This window comes from Schistocerca serialis, chromosome 4, assembly GCF_023864345.2.
Source record: "Schistocerca serialis cubense isolate TAMUIC-IGC-003099 chromosome 4, iqSchSeri2.2, whole genome shotgun sequence".
Classification (NCBI taxonomy): domain Eukaryota; kingdom Metazoa; phylum Arthropoda; class Insecta; order Orthoptera; family Acrididae; genus Schistocerca; species Schistocerca serialis.
This window is the reverse complement of record NC_064641.1, coordinates 316,078,444-316,096,309: the sequence shown is the minus strand read 5'-3', so window position 1 is coordinate 316,096,309 and position 17,866 is coordinate 316,078,444. Positions and strand designations below refer to the sequence as shown.

General features: G+C 42.4%; 1 protein-coding gene across 1 annotated transcript in view; it reads right to left on the bottom strand.

The window, feature by feature from the left end:
- The window catches only part of LOC126474414 (glutamate receptor ionotropic, NMDA 2B-like), a 555,314-nt gene that overhangs the window by 233,903 nt on the left and 303,545 nt on the right, over positions 1-17,866 (bottom strand). The gene's annotated exons all lie outside the window — the stretch shown is intronic.

Below are 17,866 nucleotides of genomic sequence, written 5' to 3'. Positions count from 1 at the left end.
GTGTAAAAGCAGCTTTTCACATTACACTATGAAACCTTCACTCCAGTGTATGGTACGCTTGGGAAAAGGCAACGTGTTAGAACTGTTTCTGACAGTCCGGCCTGTTCTGTATTTGTACACATATTTCAGCTCTATCTCTACCGAATTTCACCCTGCAGTTTCTTTTTCTTGTAACTCACTGTCTATGCCGTCAAATTTGAACTACATGTCTTACAATGATACAGTTTTGTGGACACATTCAGCGGCATATTTGTGTTGCGAATACAGTTAACAGTAAATATGTAATAAAACATAATACCAATTTTCCATACCTCTCTGTGTTCAAACGTCATTTTTCCTGGCCTGTTTGTTATAATCATATATTTTGCATTTAAATTCAGTGGTATTTGTGGATACTGTTTACAAAATCTATTATGCAGGGAGTTAGCTGTAAAACTGAAATGCCATGCCTGATGCGGCAGTTTTACTGCACGGAGAGCGAAAAAGTAGTTATCGATAAAGTTATTCCTTCCATCATTTTATGGCGGATGTCAGCGAGGAAAGGTTTGTAAAGGTTTGGAATTATGTAAAACTTGTTTTAAGTCACTAAGGGCTCTCATTCTCAAATACTGGTCGAATATAGACTGCTATTTGCTCAATGTGAGCTTCGATGCCCCCTTTGACAGCTTAGTGGTTCGTAACCATGTAGTTGTTATTTGCGTACAGTAAGTGATACGTATAGCAAGACTGGTTGAAATCGATCATTGGTTTAGGAGGATCTGTAGAACCTACCAACATACGTACTATTTTATAATGTATTTGAATTTGAGTAGCAAGATTTACTTTATCATATAAAATGAACATAAATAGTTGTACTTCAAATGGATCACCTACCTTCGACCAGTGGCATGGGATGATATCGTAAAATCGAAAAACGACTAGTGTATTGAAGAATTACTGAGGAAGTTGCAATAATCAGATTTAGATGCCTGTGATCCAGCGTTACCAGAGTTTTCTGGCCTGGCAGGAGTGTTTGTAGATACATCAAATAGCGAAAGTTGTGAGGACAGCGACTGAGTTGTATTGCTGATGTGAATTGACTGCAAGAAATACTGTAAGAGGCAGCAATTGCGGACCCACATAATATCTTCACGTCACTTACTCACCAATACTGAGAGACACAATGAGCAAATAACGCAATAGCAACATCAGTTTCACCCTCAGGTCTTTGCCACGTGTATATTAATACAGCTCCGTTTTACGGCAAAGACTGTAGCTAACAGAGTGAACACGGATGAACGGATGATGATCTGTCACTTGTGTGACATGCGGTTTGTCAATTTCCAACAGTACAAAATCAACAAGACATCTCGGTTAATGTCTACATTATCTATTATAAAAAGCATAAACAGAGAGTTTGGTAATATCTGAATGTCGCTGGCGGAGAATCTTTAGCTTAAAATCATTGTTGAGCAAACGTTCAAATCTCCATAGTTTTACATATGAATGACCGTGAAAGATGGTAGAAGAGAGAAAGATGCATAGTTTAACACGTTCTTTGTTCGGTTTCACAAGGTTACAGCTCGTGTCCTTTGCTCGTCAATTGCAAAATTGAAATCTCTGTTAGAGGGCTCCCACATGGATTCCATCATAACAGCGCTTACTGTCTTTTTACTTCCGCGTGAGGTGCAGGACTCTCTCCAAGCGGTGCTGCACCGCTGTGATGTTCTCTCGCAGCGCCTGCACGAATTCGGCGTGGCCTCCATAGGTGAAAGGTCAAGTCTCTTCTCCTTTATCCTGTCCCTATCCCGTGACTCAAGAGATCGCCACGTTACCCTGGATCTGGCAATGTTGGCAGTAGACGGTGACCTGATACCCTTGCTGTCGCCACCAACTCCAGCGCCCCGCACAGCCCCCACCTCCCTCACGACACTCCCTCCCCAGGGGCCGAATTTATGCACATCTCTCTGCGTCAATTGTTACCCACTGTGAAAGTTAGGGAACTTTTTAAGAATATATACGAATCGTGAAAGTGAGTCAAAACGCAGTCGCTAGTTGCCAACCACAAGGTGGAACGAGTATAATATCTTTGAGTAGGAGGTTCTTTGATGGTTAAGAGAGCCGGGCGCGTGCAGTAAAAAACCGAGGAGTCGCAGCTAGGTGCTCCGAGGAAGCAGACGTGTGGTGACAGCTGTAAGGTAGCTCCCGCTCGCTGCCCCAGACCAAACCTTAGCACGTAAATGAGAAAAGATATATACTGATTTCAAATCGGTTGTGTTAGATAATATTCAGAGTTAGGATTTATATGTCCAAGGTTTGACACAGTAAGCGCTTGGTAAAATTTTTTGTAAGATTGTTTCGTGCTACAAAAATGTTGGAAATGGTAGGTTTTGTGTATGAGTTAAAATATATATATATATTAAAATATTTTAAAATAATATATATATATATGTATTAAAATATTTTAAAATAAATATTTTAAAATAATATTTTAATATATATATATATATATATATATATATATATATATATATTAACTCATACACAAAACCTACCATTTGCAACATTTTTGTAGCACGAAACAATCTTACAAAAAATTTTACCAAGCGCTTATGTAAAACATGTTTTAAGTCACTAAGGGCTCTCATTCTCAAATACTGGTCGAATATAGACTGCTATTTGCTCAATGTGAGCTTCGATGCCCCCTTTGACAGGTTAGTGGTTCGTAACCATGTAGTTGTTATTTGCGTACAGTAAGTGATACGTATAGCAAGACTGGTTGAAATCGATCATTGGTTTAGGAGGATCTGTAGAACCTACCAACATACGTACTATTTTATAATGTATTTGAATTTGAGTAGCAAGATTTACTTTATCATATATATATATATATATATATATATATATATATATAGGGATCAACATTGTCTTTAAATCTAACAACCGGAAGCATAATCCAAATCCTTTGCTTAAATTGAATATGAAAATGAGTAGTAAAGTTACCCACCAATGAAAGAACCAAGTAAACATCAGGACCAAAAGTTAATTTCCCAGTACCATCTTAATACCCTTGCACAAACGGCATTATTCTCTTAAATTTTATTGCAGAGTCAAATACATGTTGCATTTCTGGCAAAATGGAGGACTGCAAGAAACAAGTTCACAGACGCAGTCAGATGCAGGTTGGCTGAATAATTAATTTAGAACAATCTTATCAATGATACTTTCAGTATGTACCAGCCTGGTATTCACCCTTTAGAAAGTGAGAAACTACCTAAAAACTATATCCCGGCTGGTTGGCACACCGCTCATCGGTGAATTCGATCTAGCCCGGAGCGCTTTTCGGAATCCTAGAAGTAGCGTGCTACCGTACGCGATTACCGTGATGGTTCGAAAGGGGAACAACTCACAGAAACCAAACCTAGGGCGGACTGGAGTCAGAGGCCCAAAAAGGAAGTTCTTGCTCCACGTCTTCCATTTTTTGTTAAATTTACAGCCCGCTTCTTTCTTTGGTATAGTCCGTTCACAGGAGAATAAATAGAAATACAGGGTGTTACAAAAAGGTACGGCCAAACTTTCAGGAAATATTCCTCACACACAAATAAAGAAAAGATATTATGTGGACGCTTAATTTCCATGTTAGAGCTCATTTTAGTTTCGTCAGTATGTACTGTACTTCCTCGATTCACCGCCAGTTGGCCCAATTGAAGGAAGGTAATGTTGACTTCAGTGCTTGTGTTCACATGCGACTCTTGCTCTACAGTACTAGCATCAAGCACATCAGTACGTAACATCAACAGGTTAGTGTTCATCACGAACGTGAATTTTCAGTCAGTCCAATGTTTACAAATGTGGAGTTGGCAGATGCCCATTTGATGTATGGATTAGCACGGGGCAATAGCCGTGGCGCGGTACGTTTGTATCGAGACAGATTTCCAGAACGAAGGTGTCCCGACAGGAAGACGTTCGAAGCAATTGATCGGCTTCTTAGGGAACACGGAACATTCCAGCCTATGACTCGCGACTGGGGAAGACCTAGAACAACGAGGACACCTGCAATGAACGAGGCATTTCTTCGTGCAGTTGACGATAACCCTAATGTCAGCGTCAGAGAAGTTGCTGCTGTACAAGGCAACGTTGACCACGTCACTGTATGGAGAGTGCTACGGGAGAACCAGTTGTTTCCGTACCATGTAGAGCGTGTGCAGGCACTATCAGCAGCTGATTGGCCTCCACTGGTACACTTCTGCGAATGGTTCATCCAACAATGTGTCAATCCTCATTTCAGTGCAAATGTTCTCTTTACGAATGAGGCTTCAATCCAACGTGATCAAATTGTAAATTTCCACAATCAACATGTGTGGGCTGACGAGAATCCGCACGCAATTGTGCAGTCACGTCATGAACACAGATTTTCTGTGAACGTTTGGGCAGGCATTGTTGGTGATGTCTTGATTGGGCCCCATGTTCTTCCACCTACGCTCAATGGAGCACGTTATCATGATTTCATACGGGATACTCTACCTGTGCTGCTAGAACATGTGCCTTTACAAGTACGACACAACATGTGGTTCATGCACGATTGAGCTCCTGCACATTTCAGTCGAAGTGTTCGTACGCTTCTCAACAACAGATTCGGTGACCGATGGATTGGTAGAGGCAGACCAATTCCATGGCCTCCACGCTCTCCTGGCTTCACCCCTCTTGACTTTCATTTATGGGGGCGTTTGAGAGCTCTTGTCTACGCAACCCCGGTACCAAATGTAGAGACTCTTCGTGCTCGTATTGTGGACGGCTGTGATACAATACGCCATTCTCCAGGACTGCATCAGTGCATCAGGGATTCCATGCGACGGAGAGTGGATGCATGTATCCTCGCTAACGGAGGACATATTGGACATTTCCTGTAACAAAGTGTTTGAAGTCACGCTGGTACATTCTGTTGCTGTGTGTTTCCATTCCATGATTAATGTGATTTGAAGAGAAGTAATAAAATGAGTCTAACATGGAAAGTAAGCGTTTCCGGACACACGTCCACATAACATATTATCTTTCTTTGTGTGTGAGGAATGTTACCTGAAAGTTTGGCCGTACTTTTGTAACACCCTGTATAGTGTAATCCATATTTTCTGAAGGACGGTGTCTGAGATACTGCATCAACAATCAATAGCCACAGTTAATTGAGAATGAACTCGCAAAATGCGATTATGGTTCAGCATCAGCTGTAGAATGTTTAAGAACAAGTCAACATCTGCGCTGAATTGGGTCTCAACCCCGGATTTCCCGTTTTTCACTAGAAGTCGCGTGAACAACTTCGGTTATCCGAACACGCTTCCAAAAACTGCCCGAATGTCAATTTCTCCTGGTGTACTCTCGCTTGTTCGCGCACTATATTTCCGTGCTTTCCGCACAGGGTGAGACAGGGTGTGACAAGCTAGAAATCTGGATCCGATTCGTGGTCCTAAACAAATTTTCATTTGTTCTGAAATATTCTACAGCCGTTGCGGAGCCACAGTCGCAATTTCCGGGCACCTACTTAATCCCTAAATTTATTTCAAACGACCATTCAATTCCACTTTTAAGAGTTGCACTTAAGATGCATTATGTCACCTGAAGAGAGATGACAGTTTTGAGTTAGTCTAATTCAGAGCCTCCCCCAGGAGTGCATCCAAGTACACAATGTGTCGTGACCATCACGTCAAGCTCACGTCGATAATAATGCAAGTTCTGGCGAAGGTGTATGACACTTAGGGTGAAGGGGACCTGACTTGTAGCAAAAACCGTGACAAAATTATAACCATTTAGGTGCTTATTTTTTTATGGGGGTTGATTGGCTGTCAGGCCGAGTTCAACATCGCTGTTAATTTTTCATGACCGCACGGCGGGAAATCCACAGCAGGGACGTGATGAGAATACGGTCGCTGTATTGCAGTGGCTGGCCTCGGCTGGGATGTGCTGGTGCCATTCAGAAGCACGCAGGCAGCGCGGCCCGCGCCCTGCGCGATCGAGAGCAAGATTGCTGCGGGATTACCGCCTGTCTTACATTAATATCTCCACCGGCGCAAAGGGGATTTATTCCCCATTTATTACTTTCCAGGACCGTTCTGAGGCAGCGCCGAGTCGAGAAGAAGTATGGAAGAAGTTTCCCTTTACTCGTAAAGAGGGAAATGATGCTATCGCAAAAAAATGGCTCTGAGCACTATGGGACTCAACTGCTGTGGTCATAAGTCCCCTAGAACTTAGAACTACTTAAACCTAACTAACCTAAGGACATCACACACATCCATGCCCGAGGCAGGATTCGAACCTGCGACCGTAGCGGTCGTGCGGTTCCAGACTGTAGCGCCTTTAACCGCTCGGCCACTCCGGCCGGCGATGCTATCGCAAACGCATTTGAAGTTGCCTGTTACAATAATGGTCAACTTCCAGTTCTGCATGTGTTAAGCGTTCTTTACCTCGTGATCAGTATTTTCAGTGGTGAGATGTAACCACTGGTCGATATCTGTGGAGAAGACATTCGTTGTTCGGCTGCAGTGATTTATCTGAACGACGTTCCTTGGTGCGAGCAGTGACTCTGCCGATTCATGCGACCAGTGTGGACAATACGGCCTATGGTTTTGAAGCTATTTCATGCTATTTGGTTCTTGTGTGTGCTGCGGTGTGGTTGGTAAGGAGGAATCGTGATTGGTCCAAAATTTATTGAGAGAGAAGGAGGCTGATTACGACCTGGATTTGTAGCTGAAAATTTATAATAAGAATGCGGCCCGGAGTTATCGGTAAACCAACCGGCAGACCAAATATCCAGACATTGCCTCTCAACACATCCAAAGCAGTCGTCGACGTCCTTCGCCTATCGTCCGAGAGCAGCGCGTTTGCGTAGAGTTGTAAGACAAGTAACAATGCGAAATTTGCATTAATGGTCTATGGTAGAGGGCGACCGATATATAAAAAAAAAACTGAGTTAATGGGTTAGTGATGAACTCGAATACCGGCCGGGTTGGAGATTTTCTCCGCTCGTGGACTGGGTATTGTGTTGTACACATCATCATTCATACTCATCACCGGCACGCAAGTCGCCCAGAGTGGAGTCGACTGCAATAAGACTTGCTCTCGGCGGTCGAACTTCCCCGGAAGAGGTCTCCAGGCCAACAGTGCCATACGCTCCTTTCTTTCCATTTATGATTTGATTGTTTGTTTTAAACTATTGGAGTTTTGTAAATGTCTTGTGTGTTAATATCATTAATCATGACGTCTAAAACATTTTTCTTGCTTAGTACCTTGCGTACTAAATCACCAGTCGCTTTCTTTAATTATTTGGAGTCCGCAATGTTGTGCGCGAATCTTGAATCTTCTTTCAATTATTTTGGCGAGTCATACTTCCAAGCCAGTCTTGTGTTTACGTAGGTGACGTTCATCAGGCAACCGTTCGCGTCTTCCTAACATCTATGTTTTCCGTCCTGCACAAGGATTGAGTATTCAGTTTCAATATTTCGTTGACATGGAACGGCTATCTTTATTTAAATTCCGTCCATTAATGGTTCTGTCAACAGTTGCAGTTATTTATTAGGTGACTAGTTTCGAAGCTTTACAGGTTCATTTTCAAGCAGAAATGCTGAAGTCTATTTTTATACGTTCCTTTACAAAGAAAAATCCAGCGGTTTTACCTCAATTTAATGCTTGCAGCACTGCAAAGATTCGTTAACATACTAGTGTCGGCGCCTTTCAACAACTCCAGATTCCGACGGAATCATTATGAGATTCTGTACCGAATTTGCTGCCGAGTTTACCCCTCTTTTAACTACGATGTGTCGTAGATCCCTTGAACAAAAACCCGTGGCCCGTAATTGGAAAAAAGCCCAGTGACACCCTTCTACAAGAAAGATAGCAGAAGTGATCAAAACTACTGTCGAATATTCTTGTCATTCATTTGCTGTAGAAAATAGGTCACTTAAAACCATACTAGCACTTTTATGACATGAAATCCTAAGAGCTGTGGATCATAGCAATCAGGTAGATGCAGTGCTCTCGATTTCCACACATGCAATTATTATTCGAAGTACGACTGTATGGGATATCTCGCGAAATTTGGATTATTTCTTGGTAGGAAGGATGCAGCATACTATTTTGGACCGATGAAGGTGAAACTTCAGGTGGGTCCTAGGGAACTTTGCTGGTCATACTATATATTAACGACATTGTTGGTAATGCTAATTGTAACGTAAGAATTTTTCGGATGATGAAGTTACCTATCATAAAGTGCTGTTTGAATGAAGAGCTATACAGATATTCAGTCGGATACTGACACGAATTAAAAGTGGCGCAAGAATTGGCCATTTGCTTCAAATTAGGTAGCATTCTATGATTAAAGTCTCTATAAATTACAATCGGAATCCGTCAACTAACAGAAATACATGTACGTAATTATGTGTAGGGACATGAAATGGAACAATGAAACAGGCTTACTCGTAGGCAAATAACGTGGTGTACATGCAATTTGTCTATAAACGAGACTGCTTAGATAGCAGTCGTGCGAGCCATCTTAGTACCTTGTTCAAATGAGTGGGGCCCTTACCAAAAAGGACTAACAGGCGATATTGAACGTACATAGAGAACAGCACGTATACTCACAAGATGTTTTAACCCGTGGGAGACTGACACCGAGCTCCTGAAGAAACTGAATTGACAGTTGAAGATAGACGTAAATTATACCGCCAAAATCTAATTACCAAGTTTCAAGTTAAGCAGTTTTAAATGACGAATCTAAAGATATGCTACGACCTACGTATCTCTCCAGCATCGATCACTTGGGCAAGATTAGATTAATTATATCACGTCGAGAAGGTGGAAGTTATCATTCTTCCCGAGATCCTTACCGGGTACGTAAATGGGGTGGGAAGAATACCTAATAACTGGTACTGCTCCTGCTACTGAAGAGGAACAGTGACTAGCATATGGACAAGTGAGGATGTGTGCGTATTAATAGAGTTAACATAGGAATTTGACGCCCATCCATTTCATAGAGAAACTTGTGATTTGAGAGCCAGATACATCCGTTGAACTGGGCACGCTCAACGCTGATGTTCGAAAGTACGGCCCGTGTGCAGACGGCTTAAGGCTGAAACTTCCTGGCAGATTAAAACTGTGTGCCGGACCGAGACTCGAGCTCGGGACCAGCGCACACTCCGCTGCACCTTACATGTTCCTCAGCATTTATTGAATCAAACTCTACTTCTACATTTCGTTCGACATTAACGTTGAATGTCACTGCAAGGACACTTTAGCGGTACATGAATGAGTATTCAAAAATCCGCTCAGACGAAATCTTTATGTGTCTCCCCCCCCCCCCCCCATGTAAATCCAAAAAGCTTCCTGGCTGGATTAATAAAAAGTAGAGAAAAGCTAAGATGGTGGATGTCTCTTGATAGTCTTCCCCCATTTTACTATAAGACACAGAATGTTCGTACAATAACGTGAAACTTTCAGGGAACTGCTTCTGTGGGATGTTATTAGACTCGAGCGTCAGATACGTTCTATGGTATTCCCGCACTGATAACACAAAGTGTCGTCACCCGGAATGGCTTTTTCCCAAAAAAGAAATGTCCGCGTTTTTCATATTAATGAAGTCGCTGTAGGTGACCACGTATCGCTGTTGTTCGGGGGCCAATAACTGTAATCACCGTCATAGTACTTTCTCCGGAACTGGCCTAGGTCCGCAACATGAAAGGACGCCAGTCAGGCAATTGGATATGGTCTTTTTAACAAGGTGATGCCGGACAAAAATGTGAAACAAGTTATCTGGAAAGTTGAAACGCTTCTGCTAATATTATATTTTGGTGCTCCGTTAACCAAATGCTGCGAAGTCTCGTGTAAAAGTACTGCGTAGTTGTAATTAAACTCTCGCTTCTTGTGAAGGCCACCATGGAAAACGAGTAATCATAGGAAATTGAAACTTCAGGACACAATTGTAAGGGCACACACTACCATTGAAAGATGGACATTTTAATCTTCACCTGAACGGGTACCATTTTTTTATTCCGTGCCGTTTTTACGTTCCAGGATGCAAATGTTGCTTATTGTCAAAAAATTGTTGAAATAGCTCTAAGCATTATGGGACTAACATCTGAGGTCATCAGCCCCCTAGACTTAGAATTACTTAAACCTAACTAATCTAAGGATATCACACACATCCAGCCCAAATTATCGACTGCTTGTTGGCCGTGGCGAATTACGTGTTGGTGCCGTGCTCGCCTAATAGGTGCGGCTAAAGTTTTGCGGCCCGTGGAGAGGACTGCCGTGGACAGAGCTCGTATCGTCCAGGGCTGGCCAGGAGAGATCTTGGGCTCACGAGAGTATGAGTTGGACAGGTCTTTGAATGACCAGCGAGTGAACCGGCAGGGGCAGTGGTGCCTTGGACGGCGAGCCGTCGCGCGGTGGACTTCATTCCGGTGGCAGCGAGGGACGTCCGCCCGGAGTTGTCTTGCGGACAACAGCGGCTGTTCCTGGTGCCGGGCGTTCCTGGTGCCTGACATCATGGTTTCTTTGTTCTGTGGAAACCACTCGTGATGTGGGTCCCTGCAAGGCGGCACACCAAGAGAGAGAGAGAGAGAGGTTCTGGTGACGTTGAACACTTTTACAGCGGTTCTCTGTAAAGTTATACCAGCAAGTGGTGCTCTGTACTTTGAAATACACTTCTGTCGTGTTGTATTGTACGTAAAACTCTACACCTTAGTACTTCAACTGTATCACTTGCTGAGTACCCGGCGTTGCCCAGGTACATATTTAGTCCAGTCTGTAATTAGTCCATCTTCTCTTTTCTCCTCTTTCTGCTCATCTCGTCCACCCCCTCTCGCTGTCCATCTCCTTCTCCCTCTTCTCTCTCTCTCTCTCTCTCTCTCTCTCTCTCCCTCTCTCTCTCTCTACCTCCTTTCCTTTCTGTGTCCCATCTCCTCCCCTCTCTCTGTGCATCTCCTCCTCTTCCCAGTCACTGTCCATTTCCTCCTTCCCCTCTCTCACTCCAACTCCTCGTCGCCCCACTGCCCACTTTCTCGTCGCCCATGTCTTTTCCCCCATGTCTCTGTCCGTCTTCTCTTTCCTTTCTCTGTCCGTCTCCTCCCCTCTCTCTGTACACTTCCCCTCTTCCTCTCTCCACCCCCCCCCCCCAATCAGTGTCCTTTTCCTTCATACCCTCTCTGTCCATCTCCTTCTCCTCAGTTCTCTCACCATGTTATCACCGCTATCCCAGTTATCACCACCATCTCAGTAGGAGGCTGGTGGTTCTTACCCCAGAGTACTTTCTTTGCAGACGCTAACTAATACGTGTACCAAACTGGGTTGAAGTCGTTCCAGGGGTTTAGGATGAGCCTTTTAGCCGTAGCTTGGCCCACGTACACACGTATATATTTCACATACATGTCACATATTTCACACGTATTTATGCACATATTTCACCAGTATCTGTAGCGAATTTCGCCAGGCAGTTTAATTTTCATGCAGCTCGATGTTAATGACGTCGTATCTCCTGAACTATGTGTTGCAAAATGACATAATTTTGCAAGTGCATCCAGTGGTATATGTGGCTATTGGCTGCGAAATGTGTTGTGAATAGAGTTAGAAGTAAAGAAGTAATAAATTAAAACGTCGTGCATGATAAATCACTTTTTGACGCTTCTCTGTGTTTATGACGTCGTCTCTCCTGAATAACTGTCGTAGAGTGATATATTTAGTACTTGAGTAACGATAATTGAAACCAACAGCTGTATTGTAATCTAACGCCGTTTAATTCGAAATATCCTACTGATTTCGACGTTTAAATTGTCATCTTCAGGCTTCAACCGTAGTTTGCCATCAACATACGAACAACACTGACGAAGATCAGCGGAGTCTTCAACTGGAAACAGCACAACATATCAACCATGTTACGCCAGCATGCGCGGTAGAGTACAGCATGTCCAAAATCAACTAGATTCCGTATGTAACAGTAAGAAGCTCACCAGTGGTCAGACGGTATCGAAACTGGTAGCACGTTTTGAATAAAAGACGTTAGATTACAACATAGCGGTTGGTTTCAATTATCGCTATTCAAGTACTTCATGTCCGGCTGCTGTCTCGCTGCCCCTGATAGATTACCAGAGACTTGATGCTATATTTTTCGAGGTACATTCAACGGCACATATACTGACTGTCTGCGAAATGTATTGCGAACAGAATTAGTGGCAAAGAAGAATAAATTTATACGTTATACATGATAAGGCAGTTTCTCATTCGACTCAGTATTTGACGTCATTTCTCCTGAACTATGTGTCGTACAGTAATAGACTTTTGTAGATACATTCATGGCGTATGTGGATACTACTTGCAAAATGTGTTGCGAATAGAGTTCGTAGGAAAGAAGTAACAAATTTATACGTAATGCATGCTGCGACAGTTTTATCTCAGTGTTCACGATTTCATGGCGCGAGACTTGTGTGTCGTTCAATGACGTAATTTTGCTGGTGAATTCAGTGTTATATGTTAATATTGTCAACAAAATGTAACGCGACTATGGTTAGTAGTAAATAAGTAATGAATTGAAACGTCGTGCTCCATGCAGTAGTTTTACTACATGAAGAGCGAAAATGTAGTTAGCGGAAAAAATTTCTCCTTCTATCATTTTGTGGGATTTGTCAGGGAGAAAATGTTTCCTAAAGGTTTGAAATGATGTGTAAAGTTTGTTGCAAGTCACTAAGTGCTCTTATTCTCAAGTAGTGGAAGAATAAATTACGGGTATTCGCGTGTCGTGAGCTGCGCTGCTTTTCCACCCTGCCCCTGTAACCAGGTGGTCACTCTTACCGCAACAGTGAGGATTCTAGACAGTAACTGGAATGTGTGCCATGTTTGGTTGGAATCAGTCCAGTGGCTTAGGAGGAGATAAGGAACGTACATAAATACAAACGTACATATAGTTTTATAGTATGTATGGATTGCTAACCCTATGTTCGGTGGCTTGATTTCTCATATTTATTCTCTGGCCTAGTGTTCCTTCAGCTATTGAACTCTTTTTGTTGTCCTCATATTCCGGCAACATGTGGGCATTGACCGCAATACCTAAAATTATGATCCTTGCTAAGTTAAATTTGGACTGCAGATTAATTCAAGCTTTTGAAGTATTTCCGTGTTCTTGTCGCTTTAGTTTAGAAACATTCCTCAGGTTCGAATTAGCAGCCCTTTGTAATATTGTTCCTTACAAGTGTACGAGAGCTTGCTGAAAACCAATTCCCCCGAACTTTTTATTCTGTTTTGAATATGGGTTGAGGTGTTAAATGTCATGCGTATTACTCTGTCGACTTTGGCGCATCGCATGTTGCAACCCTCCGCCGATAGAGGACTTCGAATTCTAGAGTGCAGCATGGCACTGTGTAACGTAACTACGTCGGTTTGCGAAAAACAGAGTGCTGTAATAGAGTTTCTAACCGCAGAAAACATGTATAAAATGGTTCAAATGGCTCTGAGCACTATGGGACTTAACATCTGAGGTCATCAGTCCCCTAGAACTTAGAACTACTTAAACCTAACTAACCTAAGGACATCAAGCACATCCATGCCCGAGGCAGGATTCGAACCTGCGACCGCAGCGGTCGCGCGGGTCCAGACTGAAGCGCCTAGAAGCGCTAGGCAAAACATGTCTACAATTGAAATCCGTAAATGAATGAAATCTGTGATCGATGAAGATCGTATCGACACCAGTAATGTGTGTTGTTGGGTTGTTTGTGATCATGTCTGAAAGAGCTCGGAGTAGATGAGCGCGTGCTCCAGCTGTCGGGACTCGTCGGAATCGGGTTGACCAACTCAAAAAAAACATCGTTGTCTAACACACACTCATGTCTGAGATAGACGTGGAATACCACGATAGCATGTACAGGCCATCACTGCAGATGTAGGACGAAGTTAAAGAGATTAGTCAGGAAGAATCAATATGCAAAAAAATGGAATACAGAAGTATTCAGGAATGAAGAGATACGCTTTAAGTTCTCTAAGGCTACAGATACGGCAATTAGGAATTGCTCAGTAGGTAGTACAGTTGAAGAGGAATGGACATCGCCGGCCGGGGTGGCCGTGCGTTTCTAGGCGCTGCACTCTGGAACCGAGTGACGCTACGGTCGCAGGTTCGAATCCTGCCTCAGGCATGGATGTGTGTGATGTCCTTAGGTTAGTTAGGTTTAATTAATTCTAAGCTCTAGGCGACTGATGACCTCCGAAGTTAAGTTGCATAGTGCTCAGAGCCATTTGAACCATTTTGAATGGACGTCTCTGAAAAGGGCTTTTAGAGAAGCTGTAAAGAAAATCATTAGTAAAAAGCAGGTAACTGCGAATAAACGATGGGTAGTAGAGGAAATACTTCAGTTGATCGATGAAAGAAGGTAGTACAAAAATGATCAATGAAATACAGGACTACAGAAATACAAGTCACTAAACAGCTAGTTCACGATAGCAAAGACGAAATGGCTGCATGAAAAACGCGGAGAATTCGAAAAAGAAATGATTGCCGGAAGAACTGACTCGCCATATACAAAGGCAAAATAATCTTTGGTGAAATTAAAACCAAGGGTGGTAACATTAAGAGTGTAACAGGAATTCCGCTCTTAAATTCAGAGGAGATAGTACACTGAATGCCTCTATGAGGGAGAAGATTTGATTGATGTGATAGAAACAAAATTTAGAAGAACTTTGGAGGGATTATGAACAAATAAGGCACAAGGGGTAGATAACATTTCATCAGAATTCCTAAAATCATTGGAGGAAGTGGTAACAAAATGACTATTCATGTTGGTGTGTTGAATGTTTAAGTCTGGTGATATACCATATGAGTTTCGGAAAAACATCTTCCACACAATTCCGAAGACTGCAAGAGTTGAAAAGTAAGGGAGAATTGTCGCACTATCAACTTAACAGATCATGCATCCACTTTTCTGACAAGAATAATATGCAAAAGAATAGAAAAGGAAACTGAGGATGTGTTAGACGACGATCAGTTTTGCTGTATGAAAGGTAAAGGCAGCAGAGAAGCCATTCTAACGTTGCGGTTGATAATGGAAGCAATACTAAAGAAAAATAAAGACACGTTTATATTATTTGTCGTCCTGGAAAAAGCGTTCGACAGTATAAAATGGAGCAAGAGGTTCGAAATTCTGAGAAAAATAGGTGTAAGCTACAGGGAGAGACGGGTAATATACAATATGTACATGAGCCAAGAGGGAATAATAAGAGTGGACGACCAAGAGCGAAGTGCTTGGATTAAAAATGGTGAAAGACAGGGCTGTAGTCTTGCAACCCTACTGTTCAATCTGTACATCGAAGAAGAAGTGATGGAAATGGAAGGAAGATTCAGGAGTTGGGTTAAAATTCCAGAATAAAGTATACCAATCATACGATTCGTTGATGATATTGCTGTCCTGAGTGAATGTGAAGAAGAATTACATAATCTACTGAATGGAATGTACAGTATGATGAGTAGAGAACAAGCACTGAGAGTAAGTAAAAAAAAAAAAAAAAAAGACGAAAATAATGAGAAGTAGCAGAAATGAGAATAGCGAGAAATTTAACATCATGATTGATGGTTACGAAGTATATGAAGTTAAGAAAGTCTGCTACCTAGGCACTAAAATAACCAATAACGGATGGAGCAAGTAGAACACCAAAATCAGACAAGCACTGGCAAAAAGGACATTCCTGGCCAGAAGAATTCTAATAGTAACAAACATAGGCTTTCATTTTAGGAAGAGTTTTCTGAGCATGTACGTTTGGAGCTAGTGAAACAAGGACTGTGGAAAACCAGATCATAAGAGAATCGAAACATTTGAGAAGTGGTACTACAGACGAATGTTGAAAATTAGGTGGACTAATAAAGTGAGGAATGAGAAGGTTCTGCTCAGAATCGGAGAGGAAAGTAATGTGTGCAAAACACAGGCAAGGAGATGGGACAGGATGATAGGACATCTGTTAAGACATCAGGGAATGACTACCGTGGTACTAAAGGGAAGTGTAGAGGGCAAAAACTGTAGCGGAAGACCGAGATTGTAATACATCTAGCAAATAATTGAGGACGTAGTTTTGCAAGTGCTACTCTGAGATGAAGAGGTTGGCACGGGAGAGGAATTGGTGGCAGGAGGCTTCAAACTAGTCAGAAGAATGATGTGTCAAAAGAAAAAAATTTAGTCAAATAACGCAAAATTTTTGAAAAAGTTCTACATGACTGTGGTCCCCAGTAAGAAAAATCATTCGAGAAGTGATATTACTTAACGAGTAGACGAATGATTCTGAGAGAGACGGAAAGTAGTAAGCACGCTGCTCATTGTTTCAAAAATGATCATTGTAACTCTTCAAACATTCATGCCACTGTGAGACGGAATGGTCAATGACTTCATAGATAAATGTTTTCCGTTGCACAAATTTTCTGGTCTTTACCAGGTTTCGGCTAAATTAATGTAGCCTTCCTCAGAAGCCCATAATTACTATAACATGCCAGAATAAAGCACAGTCAACATTAAAATTACTGTGCCTTACCCTGGCATGTTATAGTAATTTTATGCTTCTGAAGAAGGCTAGATTAATTTAACCGAAACCTGGTAAAGACCAAAAAATTTGTGCAACTGAGGCTGATTCCTCAAAATATCAGTCTATCACAGTTGCTGACTGGGCTGCAATATGCTAAAAATTCTTAGTTTTCCGTTGGCTAAGGAATCTTGATTTTGCGTAGGGGTGCACCTCTTTGTCGGAAGTAAATCGACGGCCACTAATGTCTTTCTTCTGAGCTCTAAAACATGGAATGCGCATGGAAAGAGAACGGGAGTAAAGGGAGGATGTGTATGCGCTTCCCTGCATGACTTCGGTAGTTTAGTCTGTACAATCTTGACAACACGTTAGCGTCGATTTACTTCGGACGAAGTGGAGCACCCGCGCGTACAGTCAATAGGCAGCCCCAAACGCTCTACCTTGAAGGCACTGATTGTCTTGCCTCGCAGTAGGATAAACGTATTGACAGTTATGGCAATTAAAAATGGTTCAAATGGCTCTGAGCACTATGGGACTCAACTGCTGAGGTCATAAGTCCCCTAGAACTTAGAACTACTTAAACCTAACTAACCTAAGGACATCACACACATCCATGCCCGAGGCAGGATTCGAACCTGCGACCATAGCGGTCCCGCGATTCCAGACTGAAGCGCCTATAACCGCACGGCCACTCCGGCCGGCGTTATGGCAATTACTTGTTAAATAATAAACAATTCATTTAAATATGTCCTTCTGCCACGTTCTCATTAGATTGGCCCTTATAGAACGATGGTTGGAAACTAGGTGAACTGATGAGGAATGAGGAAAGTCTCCCAAGAACCGCCAAGTAGAGAGAGGTACACGTGGAAAACATTGAGAAGAAGAAGGATGGAATATGTACTCAGATAGCAAGAAATATAACCCGTAGTACTTAATGGAGCTGTAGAGGGTAAAACCGGCCGGAGTGGCCGTGCGGTTCTAGACGCTACAGTCTGGAGCCGCGTGACCGCTACGGTCGCAGGTTCTAATCCTGCCTCGGGCATGGTTGTGTGTGATGTCATTAGGTTAGTTAGGTTTAAGTAGTTCTAAGTTCTAGGGGACTGATGACCACAGCAGTTAAGTCCCATAGTGCTCAGAGCCATTTGAACCATTTGCAGAGGGTAAAAACTGTAGATGAAAATTAAGGTTTGGATACATCCAGCAAATAAATGAGGACTGTGAGTGAAAACGATACACTGTGGTGAATTCGTGGCGGATAGCTCCGAACCAGTCAGAAGATTGGTAGCTCAAAGAAATGTGTCCTGCAATTTTTGGATTTGCAGACGTTCAGCATAAACACTACATCTAGCATAGAGGTTTT